Raw genomic sequence first — 25,283 nt, forward strand, 5'->3', positions numbered from 1 at the left:
ATACCAATATGATGTGCCCAGGAGAGACTTTGGATATAAAAATTGGGGGGCAGTTAAAAATTACTTCTGACTCAGGTCATGAAACATCACATATTGATACACTTCAGAAAAACTGGAAGAGATATTTGGAAATCACACAGAAAAACAAACAGAAAAGCTTGTTGGTTCCACATAATAAGAAGGTTACTTGTAATAGTTTATTCAATGCTTTCAGGTGTGAGCTCTTCTACCAGCTAAAATGTTTGAGTTATTACAAGCAAATTGATTGAAATGTTTCACATTGTAAACTTTTAACATTGGCAAGCCCCTAACGTATACCCCATCAGCCGCAACTTGTACTACTCTATTCATCTAACCGCATCTTGTTGAACCTCTAAGTCCGCAACATCGACTGCAAGCTCCTGAACAACTCCAATGTGTATGGTTTCTCCACACTTTCCACTCACTACTACAGACCTCTCTGGTTATTATCTCAGAATATGGCTCCAACTAATGACTACAAATTAAACAGTCCATGGACCATCTACCTATTAGAAGTCATATCAGAGATACCCATAATATAAGCAGACTTCACCTTTCACCAACTCATGTTGGCCCATGTTTACTAACACTTTGAATCAGGTGTGTTTCACAGAAGTGGCTCAAAGTCAGTGGAAAGTGTTGTAGTGGTATTTATTTACAAATTGTGATTTGTGTTAGAAAGTTACCAAAATGAGCCCAATCTAGTGGGATGCGCTACTGTGTGTTACTTTGCATAAAGGGGACGTACACAGGGGTTCAATGCAACCACCCATGGGGTTTGATTTAAACCTCTAGCTACTAACATTTGTGAACAGCTATTTGTCACAAAAAGTCTCCACATTTTTCCAACTTTACATGTGTACTGCACTCTACTGCACACAAATAGAGTTAGAAAAGCATTAAAGCATAGTCTTCTTACTGAAAGGATCCTTTTCCTCAAACAAAACCTATGCTTGCCAGAAAGTACACACCAATGTACCATTTTGCAAGGGTGTGCGCGTTTGTGCATGGCTGCCTAAAGTGTGTCAGTGCTGGGCAGGTTCGGACAGGCACACTGCCAGGCCGGCTGGACTGTCAGTGTATTGACAGGTTTTCTGGCTGTTTCTAGGTCTGTTTATGGTCTACTTGACTGGTTTCTACTCCTAATTTCCCTGATATTAAAATAAACATTCCCTGCATCAAGCTCAAATCAATGCAGTCTTCCAAACCTCACAAAACACAACTGCCCCAATTAGCAAACAAGAGCCACTTTTCTAGCTGCGTAGTTCACTAATAGGGACCAATTTTATTTTGGTGCCCAAGTCTATTTTCTGTCCTAGTGCAACCCTGGTGCTGGGGGATAGAAAAACAGTGCCATACCCTAGTAGACTTGGTGCTGTTTTTCTCTCACCCTTTGGCGCAACACAGCAACTTGTGATATTTTTTATAAAGAGCCACTAATGTAAATTGGGGTGATTGAATCAAGTTTTGTCAATATCTCTAATAGTCTGGCAACAATAAGGGATAATCTATGTGGCACCCTACATATTGTCCTAAGCCATTCACAAATGCACTTGATGACTTAAACAGGCTGTGTATGCACAGAGTGACTGTTTTACCTGGAACATCTCATGCAGCTTCATACATTTCAGAAATGTATGGAGTTTTGTGAAAGGATTTGTCAGATGTCAGGACCTGTTTCAGCTTAAGAATGATCCCCGTCCAGCTATATATTGTTTTTTAAAATTTTATAGCGGCCTATTCAGAAACGTAATTTTGGAGCACTTTAGTAGTCCCACAGCACTTCTACTTAGCATCATGCGCACGGCGGCTTTTCCCGCTGTGTGCTGAGTTTTTAAAAAACCAGCGGTTCATGACGAGCTCAGCTCGTCATGAGCGTACGACAGGCGTAACTCATGACGAGCTGAGCTCGTCATGAGCGTCGAAGGGGTTAAGTGCTACAAATGCTATTCACAAATCTATAAATGTAAATCTCCACCTCCACCTCTCATTTCTTTTCTATGAGAAGATCCTCACACATGCAAATGTACTACTTAGTAGTAAATGTAAGAGGAATCGGGAAAGCGGTTGATAAATTAGGCATACTTACTACAAAATAGGTCAGATTTAGGAGGAGTAAGGAGGGGTTATGAGAGGGTTATAGAAGGATTTGGGGAAGTGCATACACCTACTCACAATGGAATAAGCCTGGTGCTATTCACAAACTGTAGTCCGAAAGTTACTACAGTCAAAAATAACTCAAATGAGTAGTAAATGCACTCCAGCTCAGAGCTGAAATAAGTAGGGCACCAAATATGGTCATTTAATCTATTCAAATATTATATATATTATATTTATATACAAAACTTCATTAACATAACATATATATATATATATAAAAAAGATACTGAAGGTACGGCGAGGGAGGGACATTCTTTTTATATAGTGATGTCATCAGTGATGTCATCAGTGATGTCATTGACCATGTCATGAATGATGTAATATGTGACATCATCAGCAGTGGATTGCGGGCGCACGAGTTATAGTGAGTCCAACTAACTATAATGTGGGAATTTCAATGGTTTTGTGTGAGTAAACTGTTCAGCTAACTATAACTGGTGTGAAACCTATGTTTTTTTCTGTGAATTTCAATGGTTTTTTTAAATGCTAATTCCTAACTATAACGATTGTGAAACCTCTGGTTTTTTCACTGAATTTCAAAGATAATTTAAAAGGTAATTCCTTTCTATGTCGAGTTTGTAACCTACGATTTTGTATTTTTTTTTATTTGCTGTTTTGTGTAAGTATTAATTATTAAATTTTCTTTTTTTTATAATAATATTTTTTAAATGTTTTTTTTTTAATCATTTTTTCCTGGGGCGCTCTGAGTGCGCGCACCGGTAAGCTCTCCGGAGAGCGCACCCAGAGCGCTACTTCTGCGTTTGTGTAAAAAAATATGAATGAAAAGTAAATAATAACGCAAGACATTTAGTACCATACATATAAAAGCAGTATTTTTGATTTACGAAATGAAAATGATATTGCATTTCCGTGAAACTATCGAAACGTCACTTAGGCGCGCCGCGTATGCGCCCCGGAAGCGCCTACGTTCGCGGCGCGTATGCGCCCCCGGAAGCGCCTACGTTAACACTTTTCATTGGTTGCTAACAGTTGAAATCCCCACCCATTTCCTTCACTTCTTCTTTCACTTTTGTGACTGCAAGACCTGCCTTTTTGCTCTCGGTTCTTTGTTGGATATCTTGGATTATCATGGCTGCCAGACCATCCAGCAGTGAAGATGACACCAATGATTTCATTGATGAAGAGCCTCCTCAGCCGAAGGTGAAAGAACATTTCATCTGGAAGTTTATTTCAATTCCTGATGACCAGAAGAAGGTAAATGCTCCAAAAGTGGAGTGCAGGATCTGTCACACAGTCCTGTCACGGGGTGACCCCACTAAAAAATATTCTTTTGGGAACTCCACAATGATTCGCCATGTGGAGAGGAGGCACCCCCAGAATTTTGCCCGGGAAAGTGTCAGGGCTCTGGCACAAGAGGTTCCCAGTGATGGGGCCTCTACATCAACCGGAGGACCAACAACATCGGTGAGGGGGAGATCGCAAGAGCTGGTTCCGAACATTCAGCCTGCATTTAACAAAGGCGTCCTTAAATGCAGAGAGTAAGGAGAAGGAGAGTGAACATGGGGAATGTGGATATTCAAAGAAAATGTAGAAAAGGAACGGGGGTGTAGAAGGGTAAGAAAAGATGCATTGCTGGAGTTGCATCATTTTTGTGACACACTCTAGCAATGCATCACTTTTGCGCATACAGATACGTCTGAAATACTGACGTATCTGTAAGTACTTGCGACATAATACGTCATATATTTAATATGACGCATGAGTAGAAGACTGAAGGCCTCCTTTATGAGGCCATGTGTGACTTTTACGCCACCAGTACGTCACTTTTTGTGACGCACCAGTGCTGTTAAAAATGCACCTTATTGAGTCATATTTACAAAGTGACGCATCTAGGTAGATGCGTCACTTTGTAAACCCCTGCGCCACATTATACCTACGTCAGGTGTAATGTATGAAAAAAGGGACGTATTGACGCAAGAAAGGGTCGTAGAGGTGACGCAGTGAAATCTATGAGATATTACTGTGTCACTTTTATGACGCTGTTGCGTCCAAATCTTGCGCCTGTTTCACAGCAGGCGTAAGACTGATGCAGGCCCTTTCACATGGGCCTGGCCCCATGGGAAACGATGCATTGCTGGAGTTGCATCATTTTTGTGACACACTCTAGCAATGCATCACTTTTGCGCTTACAGATATGTCTGAAATACTGACGTATCTGTAAGTACTTGCAACATAATGCGTCATATATTTAATATGACACATGAGTAGAAGACGGAAGGCCTCATTTATGAGGCCATGCGTCATTTTTACGCCACCGGTACATCACTTTTTGTGACGCACCTGTGCTGTTAAAAATTCACCTTATTGAGTCATATTTACAAAGTGACGCATCTAGGTAGATGCGTCACTTTGTAAACCCCTGCGCCACATTATACCTACGTCAGGTGTAATGTATACAAAAGGGGTGTATTGACGCAAGAAAGTGTCGTAGAGGTGACGCAGTGAAATCTATGAGATATCACTGCGTCACTTTTATGACGCTGTTGCGTCCAAATCTTGCGCCTGTTTCACAGCAGGCGTAAGACTGATGCAGGCCCTTTCACATGGGCCTGGCCCCATGTGAAAGGATGCATTGCTGGAGTTGCATCATTTTTGTGACACACTCCAGCAATGCATCACTTTTGCGCTTACAGATACGTCTGAAATACTGACGTATCTGTAAGTACTTGCGACATAATGCGTCATATATTTAATATGACGCATGAGTAGAAGACTGAAGGCCTCATTTATGAGGCCATGCGTCACTATTACGCCACCGGTACGTCACTTTTTGTGAGGCACCAGTGCTGTTAAAAATGCACCTTATTGAGTCATATTTACAAAGTGACGCATCTAGGTAGATGCGTCACTTTGTAAACCCCTGCGCCACATTATACCTATGTCAGGTGTCATGTATACAAAAGGGGTGTATTGACGCAAGAAAGGGTCGTAGAGGTGACGCAGTGAAATCTAAGAGATATCACTGCGTCACTTTTATGACGCTGTTGCGTCCAAATCTTGCGCCTGTTTCACAGCAGGCGTAAGACTGATGCAGGCCCTTTCACATGGGCCTGGCCCCATGTGAAAGGATGCATTGCTGGAGTTGCATCATTTTTGTGACACACTCCAGCAATGCATCACTTTTGCGCTTACAGATACGTCTGAAATACTGACGTATCTGTAAGTACTTGCGACATAATGCATCATATATTTAATATGACGCATGAGTAGAAGACTGAAGGCCTCATTTATGAGGCCATGCGTCACTTTTACGCCACTGGTAGGTCACTTTTTGTGACGGACCAGTGCTGTTAAAAATGCACCTTAATGAGTCATATTTACTAAGTGACACATCTAGGTAGATGCGTCACTTTGTAAACCCATGCGCCACATTATACCTACTTCAGGTGTAATGTATACAAAAAGGGTGTATTGACGCAAGAAAGTGTCGTAGAGGTGACGCAGTGAAATCTATGAGATATCACTGCGTCACTTTTATGACGCTGTTGCGTCGAAATCTTGCGCCTCTGTCACAGCAGGCGTAAGACTGATGCAGGCCCTTTCACATGGGCCTGGCCCCATGTGAAAGGATGCATTGCTGGAGTTGCATCATTTTTGTGACACACTCCAGCAATGCATCACTTTTGCGCTTACAGATACGTCTGAAATACTGACGTATCTGTAAGTACTTGCGACATAATGCGTCATATATTTAATATGACGCATGAGTAGAAGACTGAAGGCCTCATTTATGAGGCCATGCGTCACTATTACGCCACCGGTACGTCACTTTTTGTGAGGCACCAGTGCTGTTAAAAATGCACCTTATTGAGTCATATTTACAAAGTGACGCATCTAGGTAGATGCGTCACTTTGTAAACCCCTGCGCCACATTATACCTATGTCAGGTGTAATGTATACAAAAGGGGTGTATTGACGCAAGAAAGGGTCGTAGAGGTGACGCAGTGAAATCTAAGAGATATCACTGCGTCACTTTTATGACGCTGTTGCGTCCAAATCTTGCGCCTGTTTCACAGCAGGCGTAAGACTGATGCAGGCCCTTTCACATGGGCCTGGCCCCATGTGAAAGGATGCATTGCTGGAGTTGCATCATTTTTGTGACACACTCCAGCAATGCATCACTTTTGCGCTTACAGATACGTCTGAAATACTGACGTATCTGTAAGTACTTGCGACATAATGCATCATATATTTAATATGACGCATGAGTAGAAGACTGAAGGCCTCATTAATGAGGCCATGCGTCACTTTTACGCCACTGGTAGGTCACTTTTTGTGACGGACCAGTGCTGTTAACAATGCACCTTATTGAGTCATATTTACTAAGTGACGCATCTAGGTAGATGCGTCACTTTGTAAACCCCTGCGCCACATTATACCTACTTCAGGTGTAATGTATACAAAAAGGGTGTATTGACGCAAGAAAGGGTCGTAGAGGTGACGCAGTGAAATCTAAGTGATATCACTGCGTCACTTTTATGATGCTGTTGCGTCGAAATCTTGCGCCTCTGTCACAGCAGGCGTAAGACTGATGCAGGCCCTTTCACATGGGCCCGGCCCCATGTGAAAGGATGCATTGCTGGAGTTGCATCATTTTTGTGACACACTCCAGCAATGCATCACTTTTGCGCTTACAGATACGTCTGAAAGACTGACGTATCTGTAAGTACTTGCGACATAATGCGTCATATATTTAATATGACGCATGAGTAGAAGACTGAAGGCCTCATTTATGAGGCCATGCGTCACTATTACGCCACCGGTACGTCACTTTTTGTGAGGCACCAGTGCTGTTAAAAATGCACCTTATTGAGTCATATTTACAAAGTGACGCATCTAGGTAGATGCGTCACTTTGTAAACCCCTGCGCCACATTATACCTATGGCAGGTGTAATGTATACAAAAGGGGTGTATTGACGCAAGAAAGGGTCGTAGAGGTGACGCAGTGAAATCTAAGAGATATCACTGCGTCACTTTTATGACGCTGTTGCGTCCAAATCTTGCGCCTGTTTCACAGCAGGCGTAAGACTGATGCAGGCCTTTTCACATGGGCCTGGCCCCATGTGAAAGGATGCATTGCTGGAGTTGCATCATTTTTGTGACACACTCCAGCAATGCATCACTTTTGCGCTTACAGATACGTCTGAAATACTGACGTATCTGTAAGTACTTGCGACATAATGCGTCATATATTTAATATGACGCATGAGTAGAAGACTGAAGGCCTCATTTATGAGACCATGCGTCACTATTACGCCACTGGTAGGTCACTTTTTGTGACGCACCAGTGCTGTTAAAAATGCACCTTATTGAGTCATATTTACTAAGTGACGCATCTAGGTAGATGCGTCACTTTGTAAACCCCTGCGCCACATTATACCTACGTCAGGTGTAATGTATACAAAAAGGGTGTATTGACGCAAGAAAGGGTCGTAGAGGTGACGCAGTGAAATCTAAGTGATATCACTGCGTCACTTTTATGACGCTGTTGCGTCGAAATCTTGCGCCTGTGTCACAGCAGGCGTAAGACTGATGCAGGCCCTTTCACATGGGCCCGGCCCCATGTGAAAGGATGCATTGCTGGAGTTGCATCATTTTTTTGTCACACTCCAGCAATGCATCACTTTCCTCTAAACACTCAACATTTTTTTCTCTATTTTTTTTACACTCTTTTTCCCCGTGGTGCACTCAGGGTCCGCGTACCGGAGAGCGTACCGGGGAGCGCCGCCAGCGCTCACACCGCGAAAATTGAAGAAAAAAAAAGTTTTTTAGCCCTTCATGGTCCTTCTAGGCCCCCCTCAGAAAACCTAGGGGGTGTCTACTCTGCCCCCTTTTAATTATGTCCCCCTTTCTTTTTTCACCTCTTGTGTCTCGATTCTACCGAGACACAAGATGGCGGACTCTCCGGACTGTTTAGAATGTTGACAGACACCCGACAGCCAATCAGCTTTCGCTCGCGCACTCCCGTAGCGCGCCGGGTGCGCCGGCAGCGCGCCTATAGATATATATGTGTTTTTTAACTTAATTTTCATAAAAACCACTGGAGCAATTGTCACCAAACATAGCAAAGGCACATCTGCGTACCAGTCCCTACAATTTTGCCAAGTTTGGCGTAATTCCGTTCAGCGGTTCGGGCTGTAGACTTTTCAGACCGTCCTATGGAAATTAACATGGAGAAAACACGTTTTGGGACCCCCCTTTTTTCTCAGCCCCCACTTCATGAATCCCCCCGAAACTTTCAGGGAAGGAGCGGAGCGCAGTGAGAGCATTTTAAGGAAAATTACAGGCAGATCCCTCAATCGGCGCCAAAGTTATTCCCAATCGAATGTTCGGAATTTCCTATGGTAGCCAATCCTAACTATAACTACCTACTGGCGACCGCCAGTAGGTAATATATATATATATATATATATATATATATATATATATATATATATATATATATATATATATATATATATATATAATTTTTTCATATATATATATATATATATATATATATCCACAGTCTTGGCTCGATTCTGCGGTCCAATGGCGCTCTTATCACCGGTGCTTTGACTACCAAGCAGAGCCCCGCTTCAATATATTCCACAACTCCCTTCTACCATGAAGGGAAAAAGTCAACACTCACAAAAGTTCCTTTCCCAATCCTTTTATTTCGTTATCATTACTCCAGCAATTCAAAGTAAGAACCAACGCGTTTCGCAACCAACTGTCGCTTGTTCACGGTCAACACAGCAATGTTCATACTCCTCCTATATTTCGAAGGACCCGCCAGAACTCCATGAGTACACATGTGGTATATGTAATTGAGTGCCCGTGCTCGCTAAAATATATTGGTAGCACGAAAAATTAGTTCAAAAAGCGCATCTTAGAACATATCAGAGCGACGACTAACAAAGATAGGAGCAATGCAGTCGCCAAACATATGGAGGTGGCACATAACAGCGATTGGAAACTTTTGAAAGTATATGCACTCGAATGTATATTGCCACATGAGAGGGGTGGAGATCAGAAACGAAAGCTGAGGTGCAGAGAATCAAGACAAATCCTGAATTTCCGAACAATGACCCCATGGGGATTAAACCAGAGTGAAGAACTTTATGTACACTTATAAATCTTTTGAGGAGGGTTGATTGACATTATGTGGTCCCTTGGACTAGACAAAGAGAGACAGTAGTATAAATATAAAATAGCAAAAAAATGTAAAAATGTAGATATAACAGAGAAAAACTGCTTCATGATGATATGTTATACACAAGGTATATGTGTGGGACAGGCGGTTCAACTTTACACTTAAGGCAATTCATGTAGTAAGTAGCCCCAAGTATATACAATTTGGTTAAACATAATCCAAGTGGCCAAAATGTGCTACAAAAGGCCTCAACAATGCCAAACAGCCGCTATAAGACAACAGAGGGTGTAGAGAGCAAGTTTGGTCTTGCTACAACTCGCTGGAATTTTATAATATCCCTTTATGCCCACTGGAGGGCTTTATTGTGTGAATGTTGCTTTAACCATAAAAGCCAAGTCTTGATAGTAATGCGGCTGATGATTAAATTGCCCACTAGAGGGCTAGATCGCTTTTATGTCAAATAGCTATGTGATGCAAATGAATGATAAATCACATGAGGACGTCGGTCCACTGTATTAATAATGAGGGCTAAGGACACATGATGAAATATCGCTGAAATGTAATTGCCGCCTGCGATAATGAATTTGTGGTTAAAACATAGAAATTGTTGATACTTTGTAAAAAGAAACTACATTTCCCATCTAACTTCCTGTTAGCAAACAGGAAGTGAGATCAGTAACAGAGGAGTTCTGGCGGGTCCTTCGAAATATAGGAGGAGTATGAACATTGCTGTATTGACCGTGAACAAGCGACAGTTGGTTGCGAAACGCGTTGGTTCTTACTTTGCATTGCTGGGGTAATGATAACGAAATAAAAAGGATTGGGAAAGGAACTTTTGTGAGTCCTGACTTTTTCCCTTCATGGTAGTAGGGAGTTTTGGAATATATATATATATATATATATATATATATATATATATATATATATATATATATATATATATATATATATATATATATATATATATATATATATATATATATATATATATATATATTCCGGTCGCCAGTAGGTAGTTATAGTTAGGATTATTTCCTATAGGGAAACCGCAACATTCTATTGGGAATAACTTTGGCATCGATTGAGGGATCTGCCTGTAATTTTCCTGAAATTTGCCTCGCTGCGCTCCGCTCCTTCCCTGAAAATTTGGGGAGGATTCGTCAAGCGGGGACCAAGATAAAAGGGGGGTCCCAAAACGTGTTTTCCTCATGTTAATTTCCATAGGGCGGTTGGACTCACTTTTAGCCCGAACGGCTGAATGGATTTCCACCAAACTTGGCTAAATTGTAGGGACTGGTAGCCCGATGTGCCTTTGCTATGTCTCAAGATATGTGCTCCAGTGGATTTTGAGTGATTTAGGTTCAAAAAAATATATATCTATAAGCGCGCCCTTGTACGCGCACCGGGACGCGCTCCAGCGCGCTACGCGAGTTTGCGAGCGGAAAGCTGATTGGCTCTCGGGTGTCTGTCAACATTCCAAACAGTCCAGAGTGCCCGCCATCTTGTGTCTCAGTAGGATCGAGACACAAGAGGTGGCAAAAACAAAGGGGGAAATGACCAAAAGGGGGCAGGGTAGACCCCCCTGAGCCCCTAGGTCTGATGTGGGGGCCATAAAAGGGCCCCGCGGGGCAAAAATAAAAAAATAAAAAAAAATCGATTTGCACGGGGGGAGCACCTGGTACACGCACCGGGGAGCGTACCGGGGAGCGTACCATGGGGAAAAAAGAATGACAGATTTTTTTAAAAATGTAGCATTTTTTTTATAAATTGGAGGTAGTTCTAAAAATAACTGTTTTTTTATTCTTTTTGTTGTTTTATATTTTTTTTTGGAACATTTTGTACTTTTTTTGGCTTTTATGAACAATTTTATATTTTTGGGGGAATTTTTATGGGGACAAACAAAAAACAGGGAATTGTAAACGGCTCAACTGGAGCAAAAAAAATCAGGAACAAATTAAGGTTTCTTTGGGCACTTGTGGTTGTCACCAGCACGGTTGATGAGTTTAACACTTTGCTCACCATAGCAAATTGTACGCCCACAAAATATGCAAACTATTTTGAAATTTCCAAACTGGGTTTGGATGTTTGGGACCATCTCCCTTGTCTCTGGTCCCGATGGAGTGGGTTGGGTACTTTGGGAGGTGCTGGGTGAAGATTGGGGTGGGTTTCTGGTCAGTTCTCTGACCTCTGCCGCACTATAGTTGTTAGGGTGCCGGCGTTGCATGTGGCGAATCATGGTGTTGTTGCCAAAAGAATATTTTTTGGCAGGGTTGCCCCTGGAAAGTACAGTGCCACAGATCAGACAAGTAACCTTTGGCGCATTAACTTTCTTGAGGCCCCTTGGGATTTTAAAGGAGGAACTGTATCTGAAGAGGCCGTTTGCAGTTTCTAACTTTGCTATTAATGCTAGCACTTACTTGGCATATGCAAGTCTTTCTTAAGGATTTCCAGTTCCTCTATGATTGCCTGCAGGAAAATGGGGATCTGTCTAATTAATTTACTAAGATGTGCTCCTTTGGCTTGGAGGGGGTAGCATCTTCTGGCAGGTAGCGCCTCTCCTCCTCCTCCTCCTCCTCCCCCTCTTCTTCATCGCCACCACTGTGGTGTTGTGGTGGTCCTCTTGGTGGTGGTGGTAGTGTTGGCTGAGATGCTCCTGCTACTGCTGCTACTGTAGCCATTTCTCAGTACAAATAGGTACTAATAGGTCTGGAAACAGGTCTTCCTCACTCGAAGTACAAAGTGAGAATGAGGAAAAAAGGTGGGGGCTTTCATCATTAGGAAAACAAAACTGTCCTGAACCAATGAAAAGTGTTATTTTCAGGTCACATGACCAGGGCTTTCATCATTTGGAAACCAAAACTGTCCTGAACCAATAAAAAGTGTTATTTTTAGGTCACATGACCCGACGCACTTACGCTACGCGCCCCGGGGGCTTACGTAGCGCGATCGTATGCGCTCGGGTGCTTCCGGGTGCGCTTACGCCGTGTGTATCACGCGGACGCGGCTACGCGATACTTCACGATGATGTTTTCGTTCGCGGCAATAGCACTAACGGGACGCTCACCAGTACGCGCACCGGGACGCGCCGCAAGACTGCGCTTACCAGTGCGCTCACTGGTATGCGCACTGGGAGCGCTCAAGGGCAAAAAAAATATATATATATACATATAAAAAATAGTATTACATAAATAAACAATATAGGATTCATTATAAAAAATATTATATTTGATAGCAATAGAAATTTGCTATTAAAAAAACTTTGAAATTCACTGAAAGAAACATAGGTTTGTGGCCCTATATATAGTTAGGAATTAGCATTTTCAAAACCTATGAAATTCACTGAAAAAATCATAGGTTTCACACCAGTTATAGTTAGCTGGAAATGTTACTGACATAAAACCATTGAAATTCCCACGTTATAGTTAGTTGGACTCACTATAACTTGCGCGCCTGCAATGCACTGCTGATGACGTCACATATTACATCACTCATGACATGGTCAGCGCTGGAAGGGATTTAGCCGAGGAAGATTCCTCTGCTAATCGTTCAGCAGACAGAAGCGTGAAATGCGAGCAAGATGCTTATTCCAGCACTACGCTTGAGAAGGAACCCTGCCCAAAGTACCACTAAGATTTTATTTCACTATCAAGACTGCACTAGGGGCTTGAACAGCGCAAATGCTGACAGAGAATATAAGAAACTTTTCCATGACTTACCCCAGAAGAAGAAGTGCATTCTGGAACTTGTATACCAAGGTCGGACAGGTGACCGCAATTACATCGAATTTGGAGGCACAGACGCCATTGGTGCAAATAATAACCCCGTGATCAAGGCCAAAGGTTGGCCGAAACTAGTTGGGACATTTTAAAGCTGTGCTTCGCTCCATTAAAGCTTCCTGTTTGCTGAAGTGGGCCTCTTGTGTGGTGTGTTCGTGCAGGAATTGCCAGGTGTCTCCGTACCTGGTGTTAAGAGGCCGCCCTGAAGAGTTGGGGGCCCCCCTTTCGGAGCCTTTCTTTTCTGGATATATATATATATATATATATATATATATATATATATATATATATATATATATATGTAATTTAATGTTAATAAAATTATCTAACAATAAAAAAAATTAATAAATTATTTAATTTAAAAATATTGTGTTACCTTTTTTAAACGTAGTAATTATTGTAACATGTATTCTTATAAAAAATATAATTACATTAATCGCAATTAATTTTATACATCACTTTAAATAGCTATTAATATATGTTAAATAAATAAAAATGTTCAACTTTAGGTGGGATGTTTTTGTTTAAACTTAAGAAAAATAATTTTAATTTAATATTTTCAAAATGATTGCATTTTAAATTGTGTTTTGTTCTACAATAAATATAAATAAATACATTAATTTACATTATTATTTACATAATATGGTTTATTATTTAAAATGTATTAAATAAAAATATATATTTTTATGCTACATATTCATTATTTGTTTATATTAGTTGAAGAAGTTAAATGAAATAAACAAATGTACAGAACTATTAACTTAATTTTGATTTAAATATTCAATTAATATTAAGTTAAATGAACGTTATATTTCTAAAGATTTATTAGCAATAAAATTCACCTATACTGAAAAAAAAAATGTTTATATTAATAATTATTAACAATGATGTATAAAGTTAATTAAAACAAATGTAATTACATTTTAATCAAAAGTAATCTTATATTAAAGTTTAATGTTCAAAAAGGTTAGTAAAATGTGTTACAATAAAATAAACATTAAATGATATTTATTTATATTGTTAATATTTTAATTTAATTTAACATTGTTTCCTATGGGGTTGTATTTTAAGCCCCTCGTTGCATTATTGGCTTTGGGAGAGTGTTGATGTATCAGTGGTTGGCCATGCATGGAGCTGGACTTACTATTGATTCTTTTCGGCAATAGTTGCATTACACTTGTAAATGTGTCTCAATGCCCTTGTGAGTTGGTGTAGACATATAAGTATATGCTTTTTTGTAGCCCAAAATAGTTACGTTGCTCAAAAGTGTAAGAATAAACTTAAACATGTAAATTTACTCACTTTTAAATTTACCCTTGTCAGTAGCCCCCTTATGTTTACTTCAGACATCTGAGCCAAGAGCAGTCAAATCAATTCAGATTCAATGTAGCTGAACCACTTCAGGTACCTTCTATGTCTTGACGTTGGTGAGGAGTGATCAGTAATTACCCCCTCATTTCTTTCCCACTCATCCCAGTAATTAATGATTGAGGCATTTCTAATTTTCACAGACCTTTAACCATGCCTATCCTATCCTACCTAGTGCTTCTTTTTTCCATGCATTTACAGTAAAAGAATGTCCCTCCCTCGCCGTACCTTCAGTATCTTTTCTGTCTCCAGACCTACACACAGGTATGGCATGAGTTATTGTATATTGTTTATTTTTGGTAATTAATTACAATAAATGCATGTAGTGAGTCATTCCGGCAGCCGGTGGGCCTCCAGCTCATGTGCTACGTGACGGGGAGCTTTGACAGCACCAGTGGTCGGAGCTGATTGAGATCCATGAAAGATGTCGCAGCCCGTGCTTGTGCATATTAGCGCATGGGCTCAGGGAGGCAAGAAGATGCATGTTTGCATTGGTTGGTTCTCGCAGCATGTTGGTTCTCGCAGCATGTGAGGCCTTTGATGCCGGCATCTCCTGTATAAGAGACACTGTTCCTAGAGGTACTTGGGACTAAACAGTTTCACAGTGACTGTTTTCTTGTGTTCTTAGGTGCTGTGTATAGGGTTTCAACTCTGTTTGGCCGTTACAGAAAGGGAGAAAGCTCCATCTAAGCAGCACCATATAGAGCCAATAGAAGATAATGAAGATGTTCTGCAGATACAGAGAGCAGAACTACAAACCCTGTTTAAAACAGTGTTGATTCTACCCTCAAGGAGCCTCAAGCAAGGAAGCTAATGGAGGATCTGGACGATGCTCAAGAGGCTGATAAAAGAGGGAAACATGTCAAAAGGAGCCAATTTTGAGGTCCTCTTAAGCATATCAGAGATTGATCGGTTTTGAAGAGAAGGCCCAACAAAAGGAGGGGTTCTACTCTCTAGTTAGTGGGTCCCATGTTGATGATCTGCCTTTGCATGAAGTGATAAAGCAAATTCCACTTAAAGGATACAAGGGCACTGACAAATTATTAGTTCCTAGAATCTTGTCAATGAAACATTGCCTGGGGGACTTTGATATCTTATTCACAAACCCCTAAAGTTGACACTATTTTGGCTTCAATGGATTCTACTTCCTCCTAAGCAGCAGAGGAACTGTATCTCAAGAGGCAGTTTGCAGTTTCTAACTTTGCTATTAATGCTAGCACTTACTTGGCATATGCAAGTCTTTCTTAAGGATTTCCAGTTCCTCTATGATTGTCTGCAGGAAAATGGGGATCTGTCTAATTAATTTACTAAGATGGAGCTCCTTTCTGCATTTTTCATTTGATGGGCTTAGGGAATCGTCCTCTTCAGCCAGATTAGCTGTAGCAGGAAGAAAAGTATTGTGGATCATCAAAACTCTACCCATCTTAAATATTCATAATTCAGAAGATGCCCTTTACAGGTTGAAGGAGCGGACGAGAAGACGCTTCTCAAGCCAGTTAAGTTGTTTTCAGGAACAGCTGCCTCAGAAGCCACAGGAGAGATGTCCCTTTGCCAGGTCAGAGTTCAGAGGCTGCGCTCACTGGTAAAATCTGACCAGTCACCCCCCAAGATGATAGTCACAAAAGTGACTATCCTGGGTTAGGTGCGAGGGTCAAATACTTTGCTCATCGATTAATTGAGTACACCTCGTACGCTTGGGTTCTCAACATCATCCATCAGGGATATTCATTTCCATTTTCTCACAGTCCTTCAAAGCACTGATTTGTGTCTACACCCTTACCAAGAGAAGACTTAAAAAGAAAATCAGTGATTCTGGGGATTCAGGCAATATCTGATAAACAAACAGTAATTCTTCTTCTGGAACGTCAAAGGAGATCAGGGTTTTGTTCCCTTTTTAGTGCTTTTGGACTCTCCCAGAGTCTGGCTGCAGTTGTTGCCCACCTTCAATTAAGAGGTTTGTCAATATTTCCATATTGTGATGATTGTCTGTTGTATACTTCTACTTTTTCAATGGCCCAGCAAGATGTCAAGAAAGTGACCAAAATATTCAAGAGGTTAGACTTTGTGATAAATCTTCAGCAGTCGAAGATACAACTCCCTTGGATCAAGACTTATATTGGGGTAAAATACAATGCAGCTCTCAATTGCGTCTTTCAGTCTCACAACAGCATTGTGATAATTTAGAGCAATCTATTCTTTCTATCTTTTCTGCTAAATCAACAATCACTTTCAGCCAGGGGGTGGTTGAAACTCCAGACAATAATGGCAGAAGCTACGGCAGAAATTCCCTTGGGTTGCTTCCACCTCAAACCTCTGGTATGCCTCTTGAATTATTCCATATGCAGCACCCCAAGATGATAACCTGGAATTTTAGAGGTTAGGGTTATAACATTTATGCTGTTGTAAGGAATTTATCTGAGAAATCAAATCCTCCAGAAAGCTGTCTACCTAGCTCTTCTACAAGAAGCACTTGGGATAAATCCAGAAATCTTGACTCTAACTTTAGATTATATCAATATTATAGAGTTCCTCTGAGATGGTTTTGTGACATGATTATCGTCGTCTATACTCAAGTTAGCGAGCAGCCATTAAGGCTCCCAAGTTAGATACTAATTATACAGATATAGCCCCAACGGTTGATCGACTTTTAGAGAGTTTTAGATTGAAAAACTTTACAGTGGAGGATCTAACCCCAACCTGGGATTTGTCCATAGTCTTGAAAGGATTACAAAAAGCCCCCTTTGAACCCCCAGCGGACCCTCCCTCCCACAGTAAAGTTAAGGACGATCTCGCTGACCACTGCGCTGTGACCGTCCTGACTCCATCAGAAGTGGCCGCTCCCCTCGCTCCCTGGCTCCAGCTGGTATTGTAGCCCCCATTTCAGACGATATTGTATTCTGCTTTAATATTGCTCCCATTACAGATTGCGCTCCATCTTGATTACTTAAATTGCCGCATTGCCTGATTATAGCGCAACGCTATTGTGCACAGCCCACATCGAGTTGATTAGATTGTGTGCATATTGTAGCGCTTGTGTGCCATCCTAGCGCTTTTGCAGGCTCCCATTGTGTTCTCATTATATCTGTGCCTGATTGTGCCTGCGCCTCTGCCCACCCCAATCTCGTCCTGTTTGCTTTCGTTTTGCTGCCATCTTGTTGTTGTGCCTTCCAGCCCGCCTCTCCACCCCGCTCCCGCCTCCCAGCTGATCCTCCCTCGCCCCCGTCCCTTCCACTATCCACATATGACAGATGCTTTTGCGCGCAGCGTTCACGTGCAGCGTTCACGCGCAGCGGTCGCGCCCGATGCGCGCCGAAGGTGCGCCAAAGGTAAGCCCGTCTACGCCCGTCCGCGCCTGGACCGCGCCCAACGCCAGACCCCCTGGCCCTCGCAAAACCCACTCCACCCGCATAACGTACGCCGCCGCTTCCCTCTCAGCACTCAACCCTGGCCGACTCCCAGACTGCTTCCAAGCCGCCCCAGGACACACCCATGGACCCTTCACCTGCCACTCCTGCAAGTTCGACTGCATCAGGACCCACACCAAACCCACAGACTCCAAACAGAGCTCCGACACTAACCACCTAAAGTGCATCCTGCTCAACACCCGCTCGGTCCACAGACACGCCATTGAACTCTGGAACCTACTCGACACTACATCACCGGATGTCGCCTTTCTTACAGAAACATGAATGAACGCCTCTTCAGCACCCGACATCGCCATAGCCATTCCGGACGGCTACAAGATCATCCGTAAGGACCGCATCAACCAAACAGGAGGAGGCATCGCCATCGTCCATAAACACACCATCCGCATCACGACCAGCTCCGACGACAACCTCACATCCCCCGAACACCTTCACTTCCAGATCCACATCGACCCCAAGACCACACTCAGAGGCACCCTCATCTACAGACCACCAGGACCCCGCACACAATTCAGCGATGACATCACTGACTTCATCAGCCCACACGCCCTCCCCTCCGAGGACTGCATCCTACTGGGAGACCTCAACTACCACCTGGAAAAGAAAAATGACTCCAACACCACCACCCTTCTGGACAACCTGGCCAACCTCGGACTCGAACAACTTGTCAATATCCCCACCCACTATGCCGGACACACGCTCGACCCAATCTTCACCTACAACAAACACATCTCCTTCAATCACACCACAGCTCTCCACTGGACGGACCACAGCTGCGTTCACTTCAACTACAAAAAGACCACGACCCACAACCCTCTACAACCTACCCCCCGAAGAAACTGGAACAAAATTACTACCGACCACCTCTTCACATCACTTCACCAAAACCCTCTTGCCAAATCATCGGACCCAAACCAAGCAGCCACCAACCTCACACAATGGATCACCCACAGCGCAGACGAACTAGCACCCTTGAAAAACCATCATATCAAGCAAGGGAACAAAAAAGCCCCCTGGTTCAACGACGACCTTAAGAAATCCAAGAAGTTATGTCGCACCCTCGAGAAAGCCTGGAGAAAAAAAGCAACCACTGACAACCTGACCACCTTCAAGAACGCAACCCGCAAACACCACCAACTGATCCGATCCACCAAGAAATCAGCATTCAAAGATCGACTTGACAACAACGCCCACAACAGCAAGGAATTTTTCAACATCGTCAAAGAATTTACCAACCTCACCGCCGGCACCAACGACATCACTCCTTCCCAAGACCTCTGCGACTCCCTAGCCTCTTTCTTCTACAACAAAATCGCCGACATACATAACAGCTTTGAAAACCAGCCCGGGGACCAGCCCACTTCACCCACCTCCGAACCAACACCCCCCTCGAACAACCTTCTCGCCTGGCACCCAATCACCACTGAAGACACCATCCGCCTGATGAACTCCATCCACTCAGGATCGCCAACCGACCCATGTCCCCACCACATTTTCTACAAAGCAGACTCCATCATCGCACCCCATCTCCGAGACGTCATCAACTGCTCCCTCAACTTGGCTACCTTCCCGGAAAGCTGGAAACATGCGGAACTCAGCGCCCTTCTGAAGAAACCCACAGCAGACCCCACTGAACTTAAGAACTACCGCCCCATATCGCTCCTCCCATTCCCTGCCAAAGTCATTGAGAAAGCCGTCAACAGTCAGCTCGCCGCCTTCCTCGAAACCAACAAATCCCTCGACCCCTCACAGTCCGGCTTCCGAGCCAAACACAGCACCGAAACCGCACTCATCGCAGCAACAGACGACATCCGAACTCTACTGGACAACAGGGAAACAGCTGCCCTCATCCTACTTGACCTCTCCGCAGCCTTCGACACAGTCTGTCATAGCACCCTAATACAACGCCTCAGCAACATCGGAATATAAGGAAAAGCATTGGACTGGATCATCTCGTTCCTCGCTCGGACAAAACGGAAGTCCTCATCTTAGGATCATCCCCCTCTGCCTGGGATGACTCATGGTGGCCACCAGCACTGGGAACTGCACCCATACCTACGGACCACGCACGTAACCTGGGCTTCATCCTGGACTCCTCCCTCTCGATGACCAAACAAGTCAACGCAGTCTCATCCTCATGCTTCAACAACCTACGCATGCTCAAAAAAATCTTCCGCTGGATCCCCACCGAAACAAGAAAGACAGTCACCCACGCACTGGTCACAAGCCGACTGGACTACAGAAACACCCTCTACGCCGGAACCACAGCCAAACTACAGAAAAAACTCCAACGCATCCAAAACGCCTCAGCCAGACTCATACTGGACATCCCCCGTCAAGCTCACATCTCCGGTCATCTGAAAAACCTCCACTGGCTCCCCGTCAACAAGAGAATAATGTTCCGTCTCCTCACCCACGCACACAAAGCCCTCTACGACCTAGGACCCGAATGCCTCAACACGCGACTGTCCTTCTACACCCCCACCCGCCAACTACGATCTTCCAATCAAGCCCTCGCCGCAATTCTGCGCATCCATAGATCCACCATGGGGGGAAGAACCTTCTCCTACTTAGCGGCCAAAACCTGGAATTCTCTCCCCACGCACCTCCGCCTTGTACAGAACCACCTCTCCTTCAGAAAGCAACTTAAAACTTGGATTTTCGATAAGTAAAGTTCACCCCCTCCTCCCCCCCAAGCCCCTTGAGACCCTCTGGGTGAGTAGTGCGCTATACAAATTTCCGAACTTGAACTTGAACTTAGAGGATGCCTATCTTAGTTTTTCTTCAAAAATAGCCTTTTTGCTAGCTAAACCCTCAGCAAGAAAGCTGGGAGAATTGGGGTTCTTGGTTGTTTCAGATCCATACTTGTAATTCTTTCCAGATAGAGTAGTCCTCAAATCGGACTGCAAATGAACTCCAAAGATAAATTCCCCATTTCACCTTTCTCAGGAAATAGTTTATCAATCAGAAACAGATTCTGCAATGCCTTCATCTCTAGAATTGGCAATAAAAGGTTTATTGCATAATGCTAGCCTCCTATCTTGACATAAAGTTCAGAGTCGCTAATTTGTTATTTGTTTTCATATGCCTTTGCAAATATGGGTCAGAAGTCAGCTTCTCAAATGATTAGTAGATGGGTAAACCAGGTGATTTTAGAATCATTCAAGAACATAGGAATTTCCCCTGCATCATCTTTTAAAGTCAAGCCCACAAGAGTGTTTTCTGCATCTTGTGCGGAATTGGGCAGTGGGTCTCTACAGCAGATATCTAAAGCCGCTATATGGTCATCACATTTAATATTTGTGAGTCATTATTGGTTAGAGCTAATGGATGACCAGAACTGTAACTTTGCCTTTACAGTGTTGAAAATGTAACAAAATGAATCGTTTCCTGAATAAATGTATTTTCTGCATCTGTACAGAGTCAGTGCAAGCCATTGGCTATTGGGGCTTGTTAATTCCTCAAACAGTAATGACTGGTAGATTGACATGAGGGATAATGAGCAGATTACTTACTGGTAATCTTTATTACCCAGATCTGTAGTCGTCCTTGTCTCAGTTCACATCCCTCCCCTCTTACCCCCTTGTTACTGCACCTCTAGTTTGATCCATGTACTATACAAGAGGTGAGAATACCCCATATGCATGCCATAACATCTAAAGGGTTATTATTGATACATCAATTTCAGCTGACATATCCTCAACACTACTTCAACACTTTCAAGCTCCATGAGCAGTGGAGACGGTTACTAATACATTCTAATGCTCTGCAGGGTGCAGTTCTACTGGTCACAAGACTGAACGTAACACATTTTTTATGCACATGCACCAGTTGTGCATATAAAAAGGTTTATCAGCTAGTGTATGCATAATATAGACTCATTTGAGATATTTTGCTATTCGAGAGTTTATCACATTTGTCATTTGGGCTGCCTCCAAAACCCATTAATTATATATGCCACCTAGGCACCAGTTCCATACTCTCTCATGATGCAGTCTCAGTATATTAGTCATTTTAAGATAAACCATTTTTAGCATATGTAGCTGCTAGGAAATCTGAGACTACAGGCCAGACAATCCTCCAGCAGCCTAGGTCCTGCTAGGGCTTGGGCAAAGGGGTCTTTATTGTCCATAAATATCATATACATGTCTAGGGCTTGGGCATATAGTGGAGATACAATTTGAGATCTTGGACACATTATTTAGTCTACATATTGTTTACCAATAAATAGCTATCCTCAAAAAGTCAATGTCTGACAACCCTTCATGTAGACTTTGTAGGTGGTGATATTTTAGCTCCTTCTTGCCCTGTGTCTCAGTGTATACAAACTTCAAGTGTGTACAGTCTCCAAGACAACAATAGACTGGCACCCCTGGAATTCCGGACACATTGGGGCTGCCCAGATCCTACCAAATATATTTGGGGTACTTTGTTAGCATTTCTTGAAAAATTGATTTTTTTAAAGATACTTAAAACAAATGTTCACATTGAATGAAGGACTTCAAGGGGAGCATGGATTGATTCCCAGCCTAAGCCAGGCAAAAACCACCACTCTAACCAGGGCAGGGGGGTTACACGCTTAAGATGACCCCTGCTCACCCCCTTGGTAGCTTAGCAGAGCAGTCAGGCTTATCCCAGAGGCAATGTTTAAAGTGTTTGCTCAACACACACACACACACACCAGTGACACATTAGGCACACCACAAAAGAGACTGCACGCTAGGTTATATAGAAAATAGCCTTTGTATTATTTACACTTTTACAAAGCACATTAGACCATAAATTACTGAGTAGTATGTAAAACACATTTAGACCACATAACATAAATCACTGCTCCACTAGGCGCTTGTCATTCAGGGCCTGTAACACACACAGGATAAATCACTGCACCACGAGGCGCTTGTCATAAAGAAGGCACATATAAACACCTAAAACTGCAATTATTAGAATTACTGTGCTACTGGGCACTTGTCATAAACATCACATAGATCATAACTCAATTAGCATGTTCTATAACCCCCAGCGACGACATAAATTCACCTACTCACTCTGCCATAAGGCATTTTGTCTTGGCACATTTTGCCAAATAATTTACTTTACAACTCTTAAGCAATACACAAAAATACATGTCACCTTCTTCACCATGAGGCCCACACCTCAACCTGCAACTGGGGTATTCTCCATCAAGGGTGCTCCATGCATTTACCAGGAAAGAATACCCCAGAACTATGGCGCCTGAGAAAGGGGCACAAACATGACTGTTGCCCACGAACACACGGGGCAGCTGCGTCCCCTTTAAGTGTCCCGTACCACCTGGGACCGTGTTCATCCCTCTTCTGGAGGTATGGTGGAATGGGGAGGGGCAGACCCCTCCCTCGGTGTGGTGACCTAACAGGATCCCACGCGTGGGTCCAAAATCACACTCGGGATCAAGGCAGCTGCCCACTACCACATGGGGCAGCTGCCGTATCTGACCGATGGAGCCGCGCCGAGTCCCGGCAAGGCCTGTCGTTGGGCTCTTTTGGTCTCCCTTAGGCTGGCGAGGCTCCCGGTCAAGTTCTCAGGCGTCTCTTGTCCTGGGCAGCTGGCCCCGCCCACCTTAACGTCACACTTCCAGGGAGGAAGGGAACCACCGGCCGGCATTCCTTCCTGTCTACAGCCTGAGGCCGCGGATGGGAGCCCGTGAGACTCTGGCGTCCTCCGGCGGTTGGGCCCTACCTCTTCCTCACATGGGATGTCCAGTAGCAACCCCGGGCCGCTTGGCAGAACCCCAGCTGCCAATGAGGGAATATAAACAGCAGGCCACACAGGAGAGGGAGAGCACTTCCTTTGTCACAGCTCTACCCTACCTTCGCTTCCAAAGACATGAGTCAATGGCAAAACAATCAGTGCCTCCCTGCGCTGACGAAAAAAAGAAAAACGCTGGCCACAGCCAAAGTGCTCAATACACACTGAGTTTTCCAATATAAAAAAAGAAATAGACAAATAAAAGGGTGAAGGTCAGGGTGATGTAGCTGAGCATAATGCACAGCGCTCTTGCAAAAGCTAAGCACCCAGGGCACTTGCAGAGAGAAGCGCACAGAGTGCTGCCAGAGCAAAGCACATGCAGCTCTGTAAACATAAAAGCACCAATAAGTTTCCAGCATGTGAGGCTCCAGGAAGTTTAAAAAATAAAGTGGGGCACCAGAAGGAAGACTTTGATGTCTCTGAGTCTTCCAAAAACAAGAGGCCAGCACACACTGGCCCTTGGAGAGTCCTTCTTCTGTGGTTTCGTGGTCCCGAATTGGGTTCGAAAGTTCCGAACCCGATTTATTAAGATCGTCGGAAATGGACGATTTTAGTCTCTACAGACCGCAAATGGCGAGTGTAACGTGTCTGAGTGTTTTCGTATGAATCGATATATGAGAACACTCTGCATTTGAGGATTTAGTGTGAACCTCCGGGTTCCATTTTTTATGTGGCAGCCATTTTGTGTGGTTGCCCTAACATAGGCCCGATGACTGCGGCCGAGAAAGTCCTTGACACGTACGCCTTAGCTGACTTCTGGTTGACCTGGCCGAACTGACTCCTCGCCTGGGGCGAATCCCGCTGAGCCAGTTCCTTGTGCAGCAGCTGGCCTGATAAAGATCAAAGGACAGGACGTGTCCGAGTTTATGGCACACCGTTCCCACTCCTCTATCTCCTTTCCATCTGTTTCTGCCTTTCTTTTACGACATGATCATCGATCTGGGTTGAAGGGTTTATGATGGGTTTGTCTATGCTGCAAAAAAGGCCCTGTAACAAAATCGGCCCTCAGGGTCCCAAAACCAGCCCCCACCCGTGCGGCGCACTGGGGGATTGCCCGGTGCCCACTACGGCCAGTCCGGCCCTGGTTCAGAGAGTTACTCCATGTTAAATATAGTAAAACATTACACTTGTTTTTTTCTAGTAACAATTAGTGTGCAAGATTATTTATTGTTGAATCCACTACTACACAAGCCGGCCTAAAAGTAGCAGAAACAAGCTCTTGTGTCACACTCAGGATGAGTAGTAGCTGGTCTACTGCATCATCAATCTAAAAAAATAGGGTGTAAAGCATATGTACTTAAATCACTCCCATTGAGTTCACTATACTTTGTTATGTTATGTTATGTTAAATATTTCTTCTATAGCGCTCAGCTACTCCAAGGAGCATCCCGGCGCTTTGGCGAAGAATATCTGCAGGTAGAAGGGCAACATAACAGCTGAAACGGAGACTAAAAGAGGAAAAAAACAAAGAAAAACTATTTAGTAAAAAGCCACGTTTTCAAGCCCTTCCTAAAAGCAAGAAGGCTGGTAGCCTGTCTCAGGGACAGTGGTAGCACGCCTAATGGCAGGAACCGTCATTTTGGTCAGAC

General features: G+C 43.4%; 1 protein-coding gene across 1 annotated transcript in view; it reads left to right on the plus strand.

The window, feature by feature from the left end:
- Window positions 1-25,283, plus strand: part of FRMPD1 (FERM and PDZ domain containing 1) — a 1,126,186-nt gene that overhangs the window by 757,121 nt on the left and 343,782 nt on the right. The gene's annotated exons all lie outside the window — the stretch shown is intronic.

Source organism: Lissotriton vulgaris, chromosome 3_1 (genome assembly GCF_964263255.1).
Source record: "Lissotriton vulgaris chromosome 3_1, aLisVul1.2, whole genome shotgun sequence".
In the NCBI taxonomy this organism is placed as follows: domain Eukaryota; kingdom Metazoa; phylum Chordata; class Amphibia; order Caudata; family Salamandridae; genus Lissotriton; species Lissotriton vulgaris.